Consider the following 16,467-nt stretch of genomic DNA (forward strand, 5'->3'; position numbering starts at 1 on the left):
GTAAGTGAGAAAAGGCATCCTTCATTACAAGACACAAATCTACTTAAGCATTACTCTTGCACCTGAACAATGGAGAACTTCTCTGATGATGCCACCGGTTTGTTCCAGCAATGTACATGTAGTTCTCAGTTTTGTGTCAAGTGCGACAGCGCGTCTTGAATCAAACATTTGAAAAGCATTTGAAAAGCAAGCATATGAAATGGCATTATGAAGGCGAAATAAATTCTAGGCCGTGTCGGTGAGGTCGTGTCACCAAAACGTGTCCGCAGCAGTTGTGACGTTCTCAAAAGAGGTAGCCTCAAACGAGTGGTTGTAATGGAAAGAGGATGGTGTGGGGCTGCTACGCAAAAAAGGTATGTCAGTAGGATGATTGGTTTATTAACTAGAGCCAAAAATGTCAAAAAACGTTGAAATAGTGCGAACGTCGATATTGTTAGTGAACGGGAAAACAGCCGTGGACGGCAAAATACTGGAAAAATAAGCAAAAGAGTGAATATAAAGTGTGAAATGAATTTAAATGTATTTCACGAGTGATAAGTAATGGAACAAAAGTTTCATTGACATAGAATAATTACTTTATCATCAGTAAAATTCACTGCACGCTTGAATAGGCTGGATGGGGATATAGTACGTGAAAGGGAAAGCAACTACGGCGCCATGTTTGAAAAACCAAAATGGTTGAGTGAGATAAAAGAAAATATAATCGGAGTAAATAAATCGGTCTTTAATTGAAGCGTAAGACAATTACGCTAATTCAGTAGTGAAATTAACAAACAAAAAAATGATATAGAGAGGCAAAGAGAGGTGATGAGTGCCGAGGAGGCGTCAATGCTTTTGCATTTTGCCAATGCGCGTCACCGCAGTCACCTCTAATTTTTAAGGTGAAAGCCTTTAATGGCTCATACTGTCGTGACCAAGACGTGTTAGCAAATTTGTCCGCGTTTCAGATTGGTCGAAATGGTCGTGACGTCAATGTGCGAGAATTTTGACGGGTGTCCACCGAAATATGTGAGGCAGTTACTGTGCAATTTCCTTTCCTCAAATACAATTTCCATTTTCTTCATTACGGCCCCTCTTTCTCTTTCTTCTTTCACTGCCACTTCCTCCCTTCCTGTACGGTGCGGTTCAGGTGTACACCGAGATGACAGAGAATTACAGAGCCATTTTCTTCACACCAAAAGCGTTGCGTTCAAAGGGCAAGGCATCGCGCCGACCGGGTGGTGGCGTTCCGTGGACTCCCTGGCAGCGCTACAACACGCTGTCGCGTTCCACTCCTAAAGGCAAAGATTAAGCGTCATTAATTGGCAGTTAATTAATGCACCAATAGAATGTGAAGTGAACAATCGCGTTGCAGAATGCAGTACTCAGGCTTTTGCCTTTCACCACTTTAGCCGCTAAAGTTCCTCGTAAATTTTTTCTTATGAAAGCACATCTCGAAGCCTTGCTCTCCCTCTCCTCAGAACCGCTCTATCCGAGCGATAAAGAGCAAAAATTTGATGGGGCGGGATAAGCAAGCTACTCTCTCTCTCCACCAATTTGCCTTTTGTCCCTCGACGAGATTTCAGGGACATGATGTAATGCATGGCTTGGGAAATCGATTTGAAAGGAATGAGCACCAGTTGACCAAAAACTTCTTTACTACACCTGAAAACGCACCGTACTGGGATCTGGGGTCTGTATGCAGCTAAAGTACTGAAAAAAAAAAGAAAAAATGCAAGAGTATAACACCAGAAAAGTCACTCAGGTGGTTCGACAGCAGCAACATTATTCACATGAAGGCAAACTGCGCAGGACATCGTCCGACAGGAACACAAAAAGCATGAAAGACTGCGCGCAGACAAACTCCACACAGCCGGGACACAAGAAGAGTCATAGCTATGACTCTTGAGTCAGCGCTTGTGTCTGTGTTATTCTTTTCCGTCGTGTCTTAGCGCTATTCAATCGGTTTCCGTCAACATGCACCAACCAGTCGGGCTAAGCCATCTTTCATATAGCCACTAGCACGAAGTGTGACTTTGGCAGTCGGAGCACGACCCTCCTCGCTGCCGCAAGTAATTGCGTGTAGCTGAGGCGAAACATGACGCATTTCCGGTAGCTTTCAGAGCGGTCGCCGGAGCTTGAAGCCACCAGAAAAAATTTGAGTACGAATAGCTTAAAGCTGTTTTATGCATAAAACAGGCAGCACAGAAGTGCTCGTTCAACGCATAGCATTTCATATTGGAATCTCATCGGCGTTTTTGCTAAATCTTAGAGAATTCCTAGGTGCGTCTTCAGTACTTTCAATTCGGTCGCCTGTTTTAATAGGCCTACCTTGCTATAGTGAATGTCGCGTTTCTGTCTACATTTTTTATTTATTCTTTGGGCAGAAGGGTTGAAAATGCCTGCTCCAAATAGGCAGGTGCGATGCTTAAATTCAATTTTCGTGTTATTAATTTTCGCATTATCTCCTTGGCAGCCGTAACATGATGGTCCAATGCGTTTCGTTTACGTTCCGTCTTCTTGTTATCTTTTCAGAAGAAAAGAAACGACCACCTGGCAGCCTACTCTTCCAAACAGAATTTTGGTGCATACCATTCAACTTACGGTGGACGTGCTATACTGGAGTCATTGAGTGCGACTGTGGCGGTACGTACAACCCACATAAGCCGAGGAAGTATCTGCACGAAACTGCACGAATTTTCAGGCTATCAAAACGAGTTGCACTAGCCTAAAGAATTGTAGAGTCTTGGTACGAATGCTTTCACGAAATTGCATGGTATTGCTCCCTAGGACATTGAAAGTTAACCTATGTTGGCGTTCATGACAAGTCTGCAGTCTTGAACAGTGTTTTGAAGCTTTAAAAGGAACAGTGGCTGTTGCGCATATCAAAGCGCATATCAAAGTGCGAAGCCTCACAATTAGATCCTTTTCGCACGCCATTAGTAGTTAGCACTATGGAAAGCAATGTTCAAAACACAATGATTGTTCCTGTGTTTATTTGTGCCAAAGTTTACGGTTGAAAACTGTAATGCACTCTATTACACATACTACATGTTTGGTTAGCATTTTACAAGTGATTATTACTGAAATTTACATACCGGGAGGTAATTAGGTACAGGAAGTTAATGCACATAAGGATTAAGATAAAGATACTTCATGAACTTATACAATGAACTGTGCGCAAACTGTATAATAAGCTACCTGACCGCTCATTTTCTGTTTTCCTTCTTTCCAGGCACGGTAAGTTCTGCCTCCTCTCCCAGCCATTTTTGTTAGTCGGGATAAAGGCACCCAGCGGAATTTTATGGTATTCAATGGCAGGGGCTATAGCAGCGCATAGATTTATCGAACTCTCATTTTCGAGAAAAGCGGGATCCAAGAAGGTGAGAAACTGATTGTCTCAAATAAGCCTTCGCACGCTGTTCTTCCAGAATGTACAGCACCAGTTACGTCGAATGCTGAAATGGTTCTTTATTTCTCCTAAAATAGATAAGCTGACCATTTCATGCGCAAGAGTGAAAATGCGATCTAATTCATTTCGTGAACACTGCTCTCCTGCAAGTTTGAAAGCAAAAAATAGTTGTTTTCTTGCTGTGAATTACTGAAGGCTAAGGCACGTGCTTCCATTCATTCTTCAGTGGTGCGTGGTAGTCGGTTCTTAGAAAAAAAAGTATTGTTACCAGAACGTCGAAAACCTTTGCAAGGTGCTTCTTTTCCTTTTATAGAGAATTGGCGGGTAAGATTTTCTGATTGGCAGCGATTTTTCTCTATCAGGTCATAATCTCCCTAGAGTATCCTATACAGCTGGATGCCCATTTGCAGTCGGGAGCAGTCGGCGTTGCTACATCGTATATCGAAAGCAAGCTAAGAAAATCTGCTCCCTAATTGTTTTTTCGTGTATAATTAAATTAGTGAGCAGTTGCGATATTACAGGAGGAAATTAAAACAGTCTTATACAGCTTATTGCTCTAAACGCCCAAACTAAAAATCAGAAAGCATCTTTTCATCATTGTCAAAACCAAGACCTTCTTCTGAACCACATTTGTGCGAAAAACTTGGCTTCTAGGCCGTTTAAACTGTAGGACATATATTGGTTGCATCTTGCTTTCTTAACAATATCCACCGTACGGCATCCCATGGGTGGCTGCTACCTGTTTAATAAAAGAACTCGTTACCCCGAAGAAGATCCTATGCGACTTCATCTTACCTAAACAATGTTCATGTGCTCTCTATAACTCTAAGCACTGAATAAAGCCCGCAATAAGTAGTCTAGTATGCGTAACTTAAACTTATACCACAATGTTACGAGCACAGCCACTTGAAACAGCCAATTTTAGTCATGTCAGATGTAAGCAGTACGGCTTATATTCAAGTTCAGTTGTTCATCATCATCAGCCTGACTATGCCCACTGCTTTTCCAATCAAACCTGTACTTTGGCAGCTGTGGCTACCGTATCCACGCAAACTTCTTGATCTCACCCGCCCACCTAACTTTCTGCCACAAACCGCTACGCTTGCCTTCTCAGTTGTTAATCAGTTGTTAATGGTGACTGAAATCTGACCTTCTTAATTGTTTTAGGCTTCCTGTTCACGAGGACCTTCTCTGTACACGGGATCGGTGGACTGTATCCAAGGGCAAAATATTGATACTCTCAACATTTTTTTTCCGCCGCTCAAATTGGGAAGCGAAATATATAAAGATGGGATTTGCATTCGCTGCTTTCTAAATTTACCTAAAAGCTGGAACGAAGAAACTTTGTGCGCCGCTGAGACTAACTATTGCCACTATCAAAGCTCTAAAAAGTGAATAAATGGAGGTTTCTTTGGAAGGTAGTTATCTGCCATAGAATGCGAGAGAAGAAAACACTGCAGTGCGTTCTAGTCCTCGAAGTAGTTAAGGCTTATATACAGTTTAAAGGATCACGTTCCACGTAACCTTCCTTTCTTTTTCACAGCCGGGACCTTCACCACCTAGCCCGATCACACCAGTGAGTACAATGCATTGACATGCAATTCTGTTCTTAAATTTTCACCCGTTCATGACACTGTTTTCGATTTCAATAATGTGAATATTGTTTAGAATGTGTGACTAATGCGTCAAGTTTAATAATTTTTGGATCTCGTTTCCTTAGTAAGAGTAAAGGTGATGACAGGAAGATCAAGGGAAAAAAGCGTTGAGCTATGGGGCTCACCATCATTCGTGCCCAAAGAGCACATCGCTAAAATTATGAATGAATTGCTTTAAATCTAGCTTGGATATGTCACAGAATCGTAGTAATTTAATGACAGTGTTTGTGAGGACCAAGCACGTAGCTAATATCTGGCATAAACAAAAGAGTGCAGACGCAAATACTCCGCATCAACGTTGAATCCCTTTGGAGAGCTGTAGGAGATGTCAAAAAATAAAAAAAATGGTTTGTAGCCACATATAAAACCAAAATTCTTGATGACAGTTGGCAGATGACAACGTAGAACCTTGCACAAGGTAGTCTGAAATGATGGAAAGGTGACCAGAAACTAACAGTAGTATCGTGCAGCTATTATAAGACGAACCAGGAGAGAGCTAAACATCAGCACGCGAATGCAGACAATCAGGCTTCAAGCACCAAGATTCGCCTGATATGAACGAAGGGGATGGCCTATGTTGCACATTGTTGCACCATTTTTACGATTTCTTTGAACGCTTCCTACTGTATAATTTTTTTTCTTAAAGTGTTCATGCTTAGCTTTGCGAAGGTTATCACGTCAGGTTTATTACTCTGCAAATGGGATGTAGGTGGCACTAGTGTAGCCATGCTTTTCTTGTTGTTGTTGATTCATGTTCTTCTGACTGGACGGAGCCACCGGCAGGTGGCTCCGTACAGTCTTTGCTCTGGAATCTCATGTCACCGTCAAACGACTGCACACTTTCAGGCTGCATCTAGCTACCCCCAAAAACATCGGTAGAAAGAGTTTAAAAAGCCTTAAATGAATCCTTTTTCAAGTGATACAGGAAATGCGATGTTGTCTCACACTACTACAAAATATCAGTGCTGTATTGTTTATGTGCTGACCCTTTTCTTACTTATGGGCACATGTACTTTCTGCTTTGGCACATTTATCAAGTTTTTCCTTACAAATGAAAGACTCAGCAAGTGCATACCTGTTCACACAGTACACCAGATCTACAAAGAGGAGCGAGAGACCACCAAAAATGACACGACCGGTAAGGTTCCGGCAGTTACTGCGTCGCCAAACGCACGAGCACACGTATTATCAACACGCAGTCTAATTCATTGTGTCAAACACGATGGAATTATGCCAGGCTAACTTAAAAGCCTTGAGAAAGCTTCAAGGTTCTGTTAACTCGCTATACGCCCGCATTCCATGCAGCTGTCACCGTCTGAAATAAGTAATATGATTTACTTTGTACTCAATTTGTGCCAATCGTTGTCGATAAAGTATGCCTCATGATTCGGCATGCTGCTGAAAGTAGCATGCATGGCGGCTCCCATTCATTCCCGATATCAGTGTAGCACACTGTATCATTTTGCTTACTTCCGTACAGTTGTCAAATCTAAGGTGCGACCAGATCTATTTTGCAGGAGTAGTAATTCATGTCACAACCGAAAAAAAGACAAAAAATATTGACGTTTCGGATCAACAAGGCTACAGCACGGAAGCCGGTACGGTTAACATTTTTCCACCCCAGCGTTGGAAAGGCGCTACTGTTTTACGTTGCCGGGACGGATGTGTTCAATGCGCTCTGCTCCCCCCTCCCCCCCCCCCCCCCCCCCGCCCACCCCGCTCCTCTAGTGAGCAATTGAAACTGGGTGCGAATAAAGTGTCCACTTGTAACGTGGTTTTTTTAGCCACTGGATAGACGGGAAAGATGCCCTTAGTATTCGGAATGCACAGGGCTGTAATTTCCATTCCACTGATAGTCCACAAATTTTACTTGGGTTCGCAATCACCTGTACTCAGTTCTGTGCGCTCAGCGGGCTTTCGTGTTTCTTCTACCTGACCTCGTTCGTTGCGCTGCGTTAATCTGTTTTGTAGAAAGTATGAGCCAACTAGCCCACACCAGAATCCTCTTAGAACGGGCTTCCCTAGACTGGCAAAATTCCATCGTCAACTCTAGCATGAAAACAACTGTTCACAACCACTTCCACCTTAATTCCACACAGTGCTCCACTCGAATTTGTCGGCTCAAATCACAGCGCGATCACTTGGAAACGCAAATCGTCGAAATGGTGAGCCAATGTTTCGTAGGGTGGTGTGCGTTCAGAGAAGTACCGCTTCACACCGGGCCGACGCTGGAGGCCGGATCGAACCAAGGCAGCGCCGAGCGAGTGTGAGGCTTGGAGATTGGAGTTTTATTAAGGCGGAAGCCTTTAATACCTCATCGTTGTAAGCAGGAGTTGTCGACAGAAATGTCACGCATTTCAACTGGTCGGAACGGTCGTGACGTCACAGTGCGCGAATTTCAAACGGGGCCAAATGTACTTTGGCTACTAACCACGCAACCAATTAAAGGGACCGTATAGTGATGCTCGAAGTAAGTGGGACTGAGTTTAGTTAATTGCTTACTTAACCAAGTAGCCTAATTAACCTTTATAGTCACACCAGATAAATAAATAAAACCGAGAAGGAAACTGGCCGAGCTCGGGAATCGAACCCCGGTCATATTGTTGTGTTACTGAAGCGCAGATACTTATAAATAGCTATTGCTAGCAAACTGAATACTCAGGCTCTGTGGTAAGGCGTTTCGGTTTGAGACACCGTAGACAAAACACAATTTTGAGGCGAAAAATATTTTTCCTTTACAGGCAACCTGACTAAAACAGTATTGTACAATTGATCGGACATTAAACTGTTTACAACTATTATAATCTCATACAAAGATAAAATTCTTAACTTGTGGGAAACGCCAGGGCTAATTTTCGAACCTGCATGATCTCTTATCGAAGAAGGACACGAAATTTCACGGCTGTAGCTGTTCAAACTAGTTCTCAATGTTTAGTTTCAGAAAGGCTGCATACCGAAGCTGAATTTTTGTTGGAATACTTTTAGTCAAGAAGGAAGCAGATTTTTACAACCTAAAGTTGTATAATAGACGGAATAAATCTAATGTTTCTTACCGCACATGCTGTTACATTCAAAATGACTTCTCTGGATGACATGATAACGACTAAGACAGAATGCACACACATGAAATCTGTCCGCTTTTCGAGGCACTGGTTTACCTAAACGGAAGGTGCTTTGTAGCTTACTTTTCAATTATGATCCGTTAGATTTTCAGCTAGATTAGAATATTACAAAAAAACAATCCCTTTCAGCCTTCAATACAAATTATGTGCTTCGCTCATCTCAAAATTGCTTGCTATTTGGGAAATTAACGAGTGTTGAACAAATCACAAATCAACCACCCACCTCTCGAAATGTTGGTTCAACGTGTCGGCGGCTTTGCCTTGGTTCAATCTGAATTTCCGCGTCTTCCGCTTCGCACGACACGTCCACATATATCCCGAAACCTTCACAGCCACACCCCCTTCCCAACCACAGAGAGCATCATGCATGACTGGCAACCACTGTACACGATGCACAATATAACGCACTTATCAAGCCATATAGCCCTCTGGCATACACGACAGCCGCGCATTTATATATCTAGCATTGCTACCAAAGTGTTATTACATTACATAGTTTGCTGGCAGTGCTTGCGTGGGTTAATCAGCCTTGCGCGGTTATCCAGTTAACAATAATAATCGAATTGTTAGCGCCCTTAAAAGTGTTCGCTTTAGTTTTGTAACATAGTGCATACCGGTACAAACCGCTTAAAACGAGAGACACACTGAATCTGGGCTCAAAACCGGATATATTGTTATGCCGGAGGTTTTAGGTGTATAACTGAGAGGGGATTCAAAGCGCGTATGTGCTTTACCCTCCACACAGAAAGTCAGGAAACATGCAAGAAAGAAACTTCGCTTCGAAGAAGTACTTGGGTATGAGTTAAAGAAAAAACGTGTTAGTGCCGTATATCTCCCTAGAAGACGTCGGTGGCATGCAACCCAAAAGAATATGTATGGGCGAGGTCGCGTTTGCTTTGTGAACGCGTAAATCAACAGGACGGCTTTACCAGCGAGTGCGAAACACTAGTGCGCCGAAAGGAAGCAGGAACCAAAGGGACGCGCTCATGGGAGGCTAAAAAATTGCTTTGCATGAATTCCGCGATCGCTGTATTCTTGTTGATGCTTCAGGTGGTACCTTCCTGGTATCCTATATGAAGCTTTACGGCATATAGCGCCCGCTGTGGGTCACCATTCTTACTGCAATTAAATACTCCCCCAAAAAGCCGTGCTGCACAGGACATAGTTTATATACGAAACATAGCCATGATAAAAATCACTTTCTACTTTCGACTAAATTTTCACTATACTTTTCGCGGCTTTTGTGCTCAATAAAAAACAGGATTTTTCGCTCACTGCACATTTCATGGGTGTATGTGCTACGCTAAGCAAAACAGCACTTCACTGTTGCCACACTTCAAAGAACTGTCACCTTGCTTGTTGTTGCTCACGCACCCAACACCATGACCACTTTCAACTCGTTATTTTTGCATGAAGGACATTTGCACCTGCCCAAACCTCACTACCACACTCAAAGACTGTTATGATATACTACCGCAGAGATAGTATACGGCGGTGATTTCTCTGTACATGGGACATGCATGGATGTTTCACTCGATGCTCAACAGTTTCAAACAGGAGAAAGAACAATTCTTGCTCAGAACTATGCCGTGAACGCTCTTGATCTACAGGAACTCTCAGTCAAACCGTTACCAACATTAGCATTCACCTCTCACCAAACAGAGATGTCTCGTCAAAGAGGGACATCAAAAAGTAACAAAACCTAAAAGATGGATTCATAGAGCTTCGCCCGTAGGCCCGGATCGGGATGAATGGCATCTTTGCCGTGTTTTGGCTACCTAATTTGTTTACTTGCCAGTGAAAAAAAATAACTGAAAAAGGTTTTTAATCCGTTTTTTTAGATTATCCCTTTTGTTTCTTGATCAGACAGTCTGGTCTAGGCAGCCAATGTTTTTTTCAACAAACAGTATCAAGCAGACTACCAAGTTTGTTGTGTATTTGTATTGTGTATTGCACGGTCAACTATGTACCGGCAAAAGACTATTTCAAATTATAATGACGAAACAACAACTTTCTATTCGAACCATGAAGATTTAGAATAGCTTGCTTCAAAAGGACCTCGGGAGAGGTACTTTACATCGGAATAATTAATGAAGGCACACTTGCAAACCTATAGTTTGCCTTGATAACTATACAGCGTGGCATATTTAGGCAGACAGTAATCTGCAAACCTCATCGTTTCTTTTCAAAGCCAGAATTTTAGTTTTGCACTTCTGATGTACTCCAATGTGGACTGAGAAAAATCATTCAGCTTGTCTCTTCAGCCGGCGAACAGATTTATGTTCAGGCGTTTGTCGGATTACTCTGAATATTGTTCTCATTTCTGAATATTCCAGGGACCAACGAAGAGGCCGAGTGAGAAAACAGAAACGCCGGCGGTAAGTGGGCACGTCATTGGTAATCATCAACCGGACAGGGTTTTCTTTCAGCTACACTCATAGCAAGCGGAGTATAAGCTCTACAACGTACGGAAGCTGATTTTGGCGCACATTGTCTGCGAGAGAACAGGCAGGGGTCTTCTGTTTGTTTTACATCATCTCCGGAAGTTTTGCTTTTCCTCTTTTCTTCTGAGCGTAAGAGTCCGTTTACTCTGCAACCTTAAGATATGAAAAATTTTCTGCGGCTTAGCTCAGATATGCCTAGATATACAAGCGAAAGCTTTATTATGCCGTGATGCTTCATTAAATGCTGTTTGCATGGCTGGCAATGTCAGCCGGGTGGTCAGACTCGGCCCGCCGCCTGCCAGAAGACGTCGGCTCCGACCGCCTCTCTTCGTCCATAGCGAGAAACTGTCAGAGGCGCACGCGAGAGTGGCGCCTTTGCCTTTCAAGAGAACGGCGGCATGTAGCTAGTCACGTGACCACAGCTGGTAAGACGTCGGTCGGCGCAGCGGCGGCGGCGGGCGCGCGGCTGCAGCTGCGCGAACCATGTGGTTAGTCACATGAGAGACACACCCCCCACCGCTCCTCCTCTTCAAGGTCAAATGGGACCTCCCAGTGACCTTGGCTCCTGCTAGGCCAGTAGAGCTTTCGCTTTAATAAGTTTGTGCGCTAGAGAACAGCTTACTCTCGTTCTCCTCGGTTCTTTTATGCGAAGCATATTACTCGCACAACCGAGCTCTTCCTTGCTGCGCCGCGCACGGCCGCGTAGCTACCATTTGACCTTCATCGGCGCACCACGCGATATGACGTCACAAGAGCTGTGAAAGCTGGGGCCTCGTGCGCTCGCTTGCGGACGCGCAGCCTCCGCCGGCGGCCTAACTCCCGCTCCTACCGCTAGGAGATACTGACGTCACGCAAAAGGCGCCGCACTCGTTGAGTCAGTTGAGCAGCGAGATGTCGGCCAGGGAGAGGGCGGCTCGCCAGACCGCAAAACTATGCTTCGCATCCTAGGCTTAACCTTAAGCTAAGCCATGCCATTTTTTAGAGTGACTTTGGCGTGAAAGCTTCGGAAAGAAATCTTAACACTTTTTTACGGTTTAAATACGTAACCATGGTGACTGTTTTATAAGAGGCTTGCACGAAGTGGACATATGTGAATTGAACTGCAGACTAGACATGCAAGCTTTCATTTCGGAAGATTCTCAAAGCGTTGAATTCTCCTTGAAACAACGAGGAGTACCAGTGGGGGTAATGAGCCGTCGTGCACATTGGGGCAGCAAAGCAACGAACGATTTGTTGAGTGCTTCCCGCCATGCACTCTTAATGATCATGGTCTTCTGGTTTCTGAAAGCGTGGGTACTAAACATGATAATTTCGGAAAGAAAAGCATCAGCTAGCCGACGCTCGTGCATTCGTGGCGTACTAGTCGCCTTGTACATTGTCCGATGCGTTATTTTCGTGAAGCCTTCAAGGAGTTAATACACTTTCAACTGCCATCTTCGTGGCCGTTTCCTCGAAGGGCACGCACAAAGCTTTCCTCTAAAGCGTACGCACAAAAATATGTGTTAGGGGCTGTGTGCTTATCATCGTCATCTGCAGCAATCTTTATCGGCTAATCAAATGAAGCTACCCAGAAAATGGCTTTTGTAATAAAACCAAAAGCCCTGCAGAGGGTTGCGGCACGCACAACCGCTGGGAAGCCATCGCGAGAGCTTCTTCGTAAAAGCATCGGTGAAGCGTCGTTACAAAGGCGGCTCTCATGCGAGTTTATTCGTGCTTGGGGTACCAGCGCGTGGTATGTTTCTTTCCTTTCTGCGACTGTTTGCTCTAGTTGTCTGGATACCGGTTGGGTCCACATGTTATCGCTCACGGCGATATCAGTGCAGTCACTGATGTTTTGCTTGCTGTTGGTGCGAAAATGCCACCTCGCCTGTCGGCACGGAACCATTGTATATCGGCGCAAAGCTTTTCTCTCCAAGTCTAAGTTTTATGCCGTTCAATACTTTCTAGTAGGCAGGCTAGCAAAAAGCACTTTTTTATGGGGATTTATATTCGCTGTAAGTACTACAGAATTACTTTTGCATATTGTAGTAACACCTGGCCGGAAAGTACTGACTTCGATTGTTTCGATTGTTCGTGAAGTTTTTTCAACACATTTCAACCCCACAGCCGGCATCACTTCTTACTACTGATACTAATTAAATAATTTTACGTGTACAAATGCTATCAACGAATGAAATTCAAGAATATCGAAGCCAGTTTTTTAAAACCGATATTATGGCTCCTTTAGTGCGTTTAAAATGGAAACGGAACAGCCGTAAAAGTGTTTTCACTAGAGTACTTTTTGTCGGAATGCCGTCAGCAGAAATAAAATTTAACAACATAATGGCCCGCCGATCATTTGTTTCTGTCTCGACTCACCAAGCAGCTCACAAAAAAAAATTGTAGAGTGCACTTTCCCTATCTTTAGCTATGTGATGTTCATCTCATTTATGATAATCAAGCACCAATCTCTCAATAGAAGATGTGGTAGTGTACTATAGTGCTGTCTGGAATAACAGCAAGGAACCCCGAATATTTAAAGAACAGTGTCCCCAATTGTGTCTCTTGGTTAGGGTCTCCAGAGCCACAGAGTGTTTTCAGCACTGTAGCTTACTCAAGAAATGTGCGAAGTATGTTAAGATTGCCCGAAAGCATAGTTCAGTAATTGATCCGAGACTTATCAATCAGCATTTGCATCTACACTACCCTCGAGAAGCAGGCCAGAGATATGAAAACAGCAAAACGCTGAGGCAGCGTATTAGTATCAAGCGTTAGCAATATGGAACGGATATTTCTACGTTAGCCATCTTCACTATATCGTGAACAATCTTTTCGTTATATCTGGATATCTAGTTTTCTGATGCCAACGTATTTAGCGCAAGACGCCAAATCGTTTGACACCACTTCGAATGTCCTACGTCAATTAGTTTGGCCGCAATGGGCGTTTGAAGTTTCAAGTAGTCACGGTTTAGGAAACCAAAGGGCGTCGGTGCGAATTCCTATGATAAGGTACGCTTTGGCTGGACTAGTAATATTATGGTCCTTAACGCGTTAAATCGTTTCATACCACTCCGAACATTCTGCGCCAATTAGGTGGTCCACAGTCTGTGTACCAATGGCACCACTCACTGGTCCCACGTGAATGACCTTGTGTTTCATACTAACGCGACCTTGAGTAAAGCGAGTATTGAAGCTAACGCTCAAAACCTTTGTGCGGCTCTTACATCCTTCGAAGCTAGCTTTCTCTGTTCCTCGATGCCTGTCCGGCAAGCCCCGGGAGAGGTCCATGTAGACTGGCGGATGCTTTGCATGTGTTTTTTTATATTGCGCACCATTGCGACATACGTTTGCGAAACTTTTACACGCGTCTTACATATGTGGTGAGAATGGGTGGCGTGCTTGGATTTTATGGTAATGAAAAAAATACAGCTGGCCGTGCTAGAATTACACATTTATGCTCCTAATCACAAATGTTACACGAAATTGCTGCTTTCAGTGAACACATGTGCAGTCGAATAAAAAAAAGCATCTATCCTAGCTCTACAGCACACATTTCAAATGGCACTCTTAAATATCAGAAAGATTAGTGCAGCTGCCTACTGGAACAACAGAACAGCAAGCTCTCTCTCATTGCTGTTTCAGTACGGTTTCTATTCTTTCAAAGACCTTTTTTTGAACATTGCAGTTCGTTAATCTCCCTTATTCAAGCAACACTGCTCGCAAGACAACATACAGCAATTGCAGAAAGTTACTCAGTTACTAAAAGTACAAAATGCGTTCCCATTTCTTGTTCTGAAAGTGCTATTTTCATCTTTGCCGAATGCTGTAGGGGCATCAGACATCGAGCACGAGGCCTACGGTGAGCTTCTCCAACACATATCACACTACATTTACTGTACATACATACAGCACTTTTACATTTCAAAGTCACCTCATTGAAGAACACTGCTAATTGAAACAATGACGGGAACTGTACGATTCCTGCTTTTTGTAGCAACTTCATTTCGCAACCCCTGTGAAACGATAATACGCCCTCAGGTTTTCGAAGCTGAGTGAAAATTTTTTAACCGGCCAGGTTCAAGGCTGCTAGCCACCTGCGGGCCATAATTGTCTTTTTTTCATCCATAAACTATGCTTGGAGTAACCTGAAGTACTATGCAGCCACTCTAATCTATTCGTACCTATATCAACAGCGCGAGTGGGTTAGCAGCTGCGACAGAAAAATATAGCCATTTAATTTTCATTTAACACAAGTTGGTGTAAAGTGTGTTTTTTTCTCAACCGATGGAAGGCATGGACTAATAATATTGAAAATAGCTTCGTGACAAAAAGCCCTCGTTGCACTAAGCAGCTTTCTTTCACAGCATTAACCAGCTATGGTTAATGCTGTGAAAGTTACCAATAAAGTTACGCATTTTCTGAAGAGAACAATTGTATGCAAAAGGAAATTTAAACTGCTTTATCATTGGTGCTTATTATCTCAGCTCTGTTGAAAATTATATCTACCCATAAGTGATACTCATTCCTTAGTTTCCTCTAGGTATCAAGTCCGAAAAGTTAACTTACTAGCAGTTGTTGCTTGGACTAGTGGAGTGACGGGCACAAGATGTCTTGATTGTGGAAAACAACAAATAATCTCAAGTTCGGGATTCGGTTGAGAAGTTTGCAAACAGATGTGGTGCCGAAATCCTCGCTGGGCTAGTGAAACTAAAAAATCAGATAAAAAAGTTCTCAGTGCAGTAGTCTTTCCCCTGTCATGTAGGCGAAGGAAGACAGCACGTATCGCGACACTCGGGAATGTAATTCTGATTTCCAGAAAAAAGCTGTCGACCTCAAAACAGAATCATAAGCGTGTTAATGATGGCGACGACGTTATTCTATCTGTAGACGGACGCTTAAGGTTATTTCGTCTTAAAATCTGAGAAAATTCGCGATACCCTTAAAGAAAGTGCCGAATTTGGTACGCCTGATTACGTTCAAAAACCTAACTGAGGGAAGTTAGAGTTCACTGCGATGCTCGTTCTGTAGCAGTGCGTTAGTCAGGAAATCTAAAATCTACTTATCATGTAACTCGCCAATTTCTGCGATGCTCGCACACATTTCTCATTTTTATGACCGTAAATTAATGGCATTCTATGCGGTTTCAAATGAAAACATAGCGTGAGTATTAATTGAGGAAGAAGCACTGGATTGTGTCAAGTTAACTAGTCAAGTTACGATTGGTTGATTGGATAGGCCGAAATATTTCAGTCTATCCTAACACTGAATTCAATATTATTAACTTTCATTATATGCTTTCCTACTAGTAGTAATTGATTAGTATTGAGTAATTATATGTAAAAACTAATTACTTTGTTATTACGCACTTTACCATCTTTTTTTCACAAGCTTTCTACCGTGAAGCTATATTAGACTATTAGCTTTTTGTTGAAAATTAGCGAGCAGCTGAATTGGGAGCGATTGGCTGTGAGGATGCCAGTACCATGTGCAGTCTTCAGTAGAGCGAAAAAAAAGCCACATTTTTTTTGTTTAAACGTTTAGACAGACCAACCCGAACCATCAAAGAAGCCTGAAGCACCGGTAAGCCACAACATGTACACTATGAACGAACATTTTCATATTTTCTGCTGCAGCTCTCACTAATCAAATCTTCAGGCATTGAAACATACACTGAAAATTTGCTAGGAACACAAGCTAAGAAAAAAACACGAAAAAAGATATACGGAACAAGGAAAATCTACGAGCTATATTGAGTTTCATTTCGAGAAATGTTTCTTTCCGGGCGTACCTTTTTCAAACATCACACATTTTATTCTTCTTTCTTGCAACGTTATGGCAATAAAGCCGTAATTTCAGTCACATATGAAGTCTACAAA

General features: G+C 42.9%; 1 long non-coding RNA gene across 1 annotated transcript in view; it reads left to right on the forward strand.

Annotated features, from left to right (window-relative positions):
- The first annotated feature begins 4,933 nt into the window (after positions 1-4,933).
- The window catches only part of LOC149366460 (uncharacterized), a 70,944-nt gene continuing 59,410 nt past the window's right edge, over positions 4,934-16,467 (forward strand). Inside the window, exons 1-2 of the long non-coding RNA XR_016285441.1 lie at positions 4,934-4,967; positions 10,505-10,546. This is a non-coding gene — a long non-coding RNA (uncharacterized LOC149366460). The remainder of the gene's footprint in view (positions 4,968-10,504; positions 10,547-16,467) is intronic.

This window comes from Amblyomma mixtum, chromosome 1, assembly GCF_055824585.1.
Source record: "Amblyomma mixtum isolate Tamu chromosome 1, ASM5582458v1, whole genome shotgun sequence".
Lineage (NCBI taxonomy): Eukaryota > Metazoa > Arthropoda > Arachnida > Ixodida > Ixodidae > Amblyomma > Amblyomma mixtum.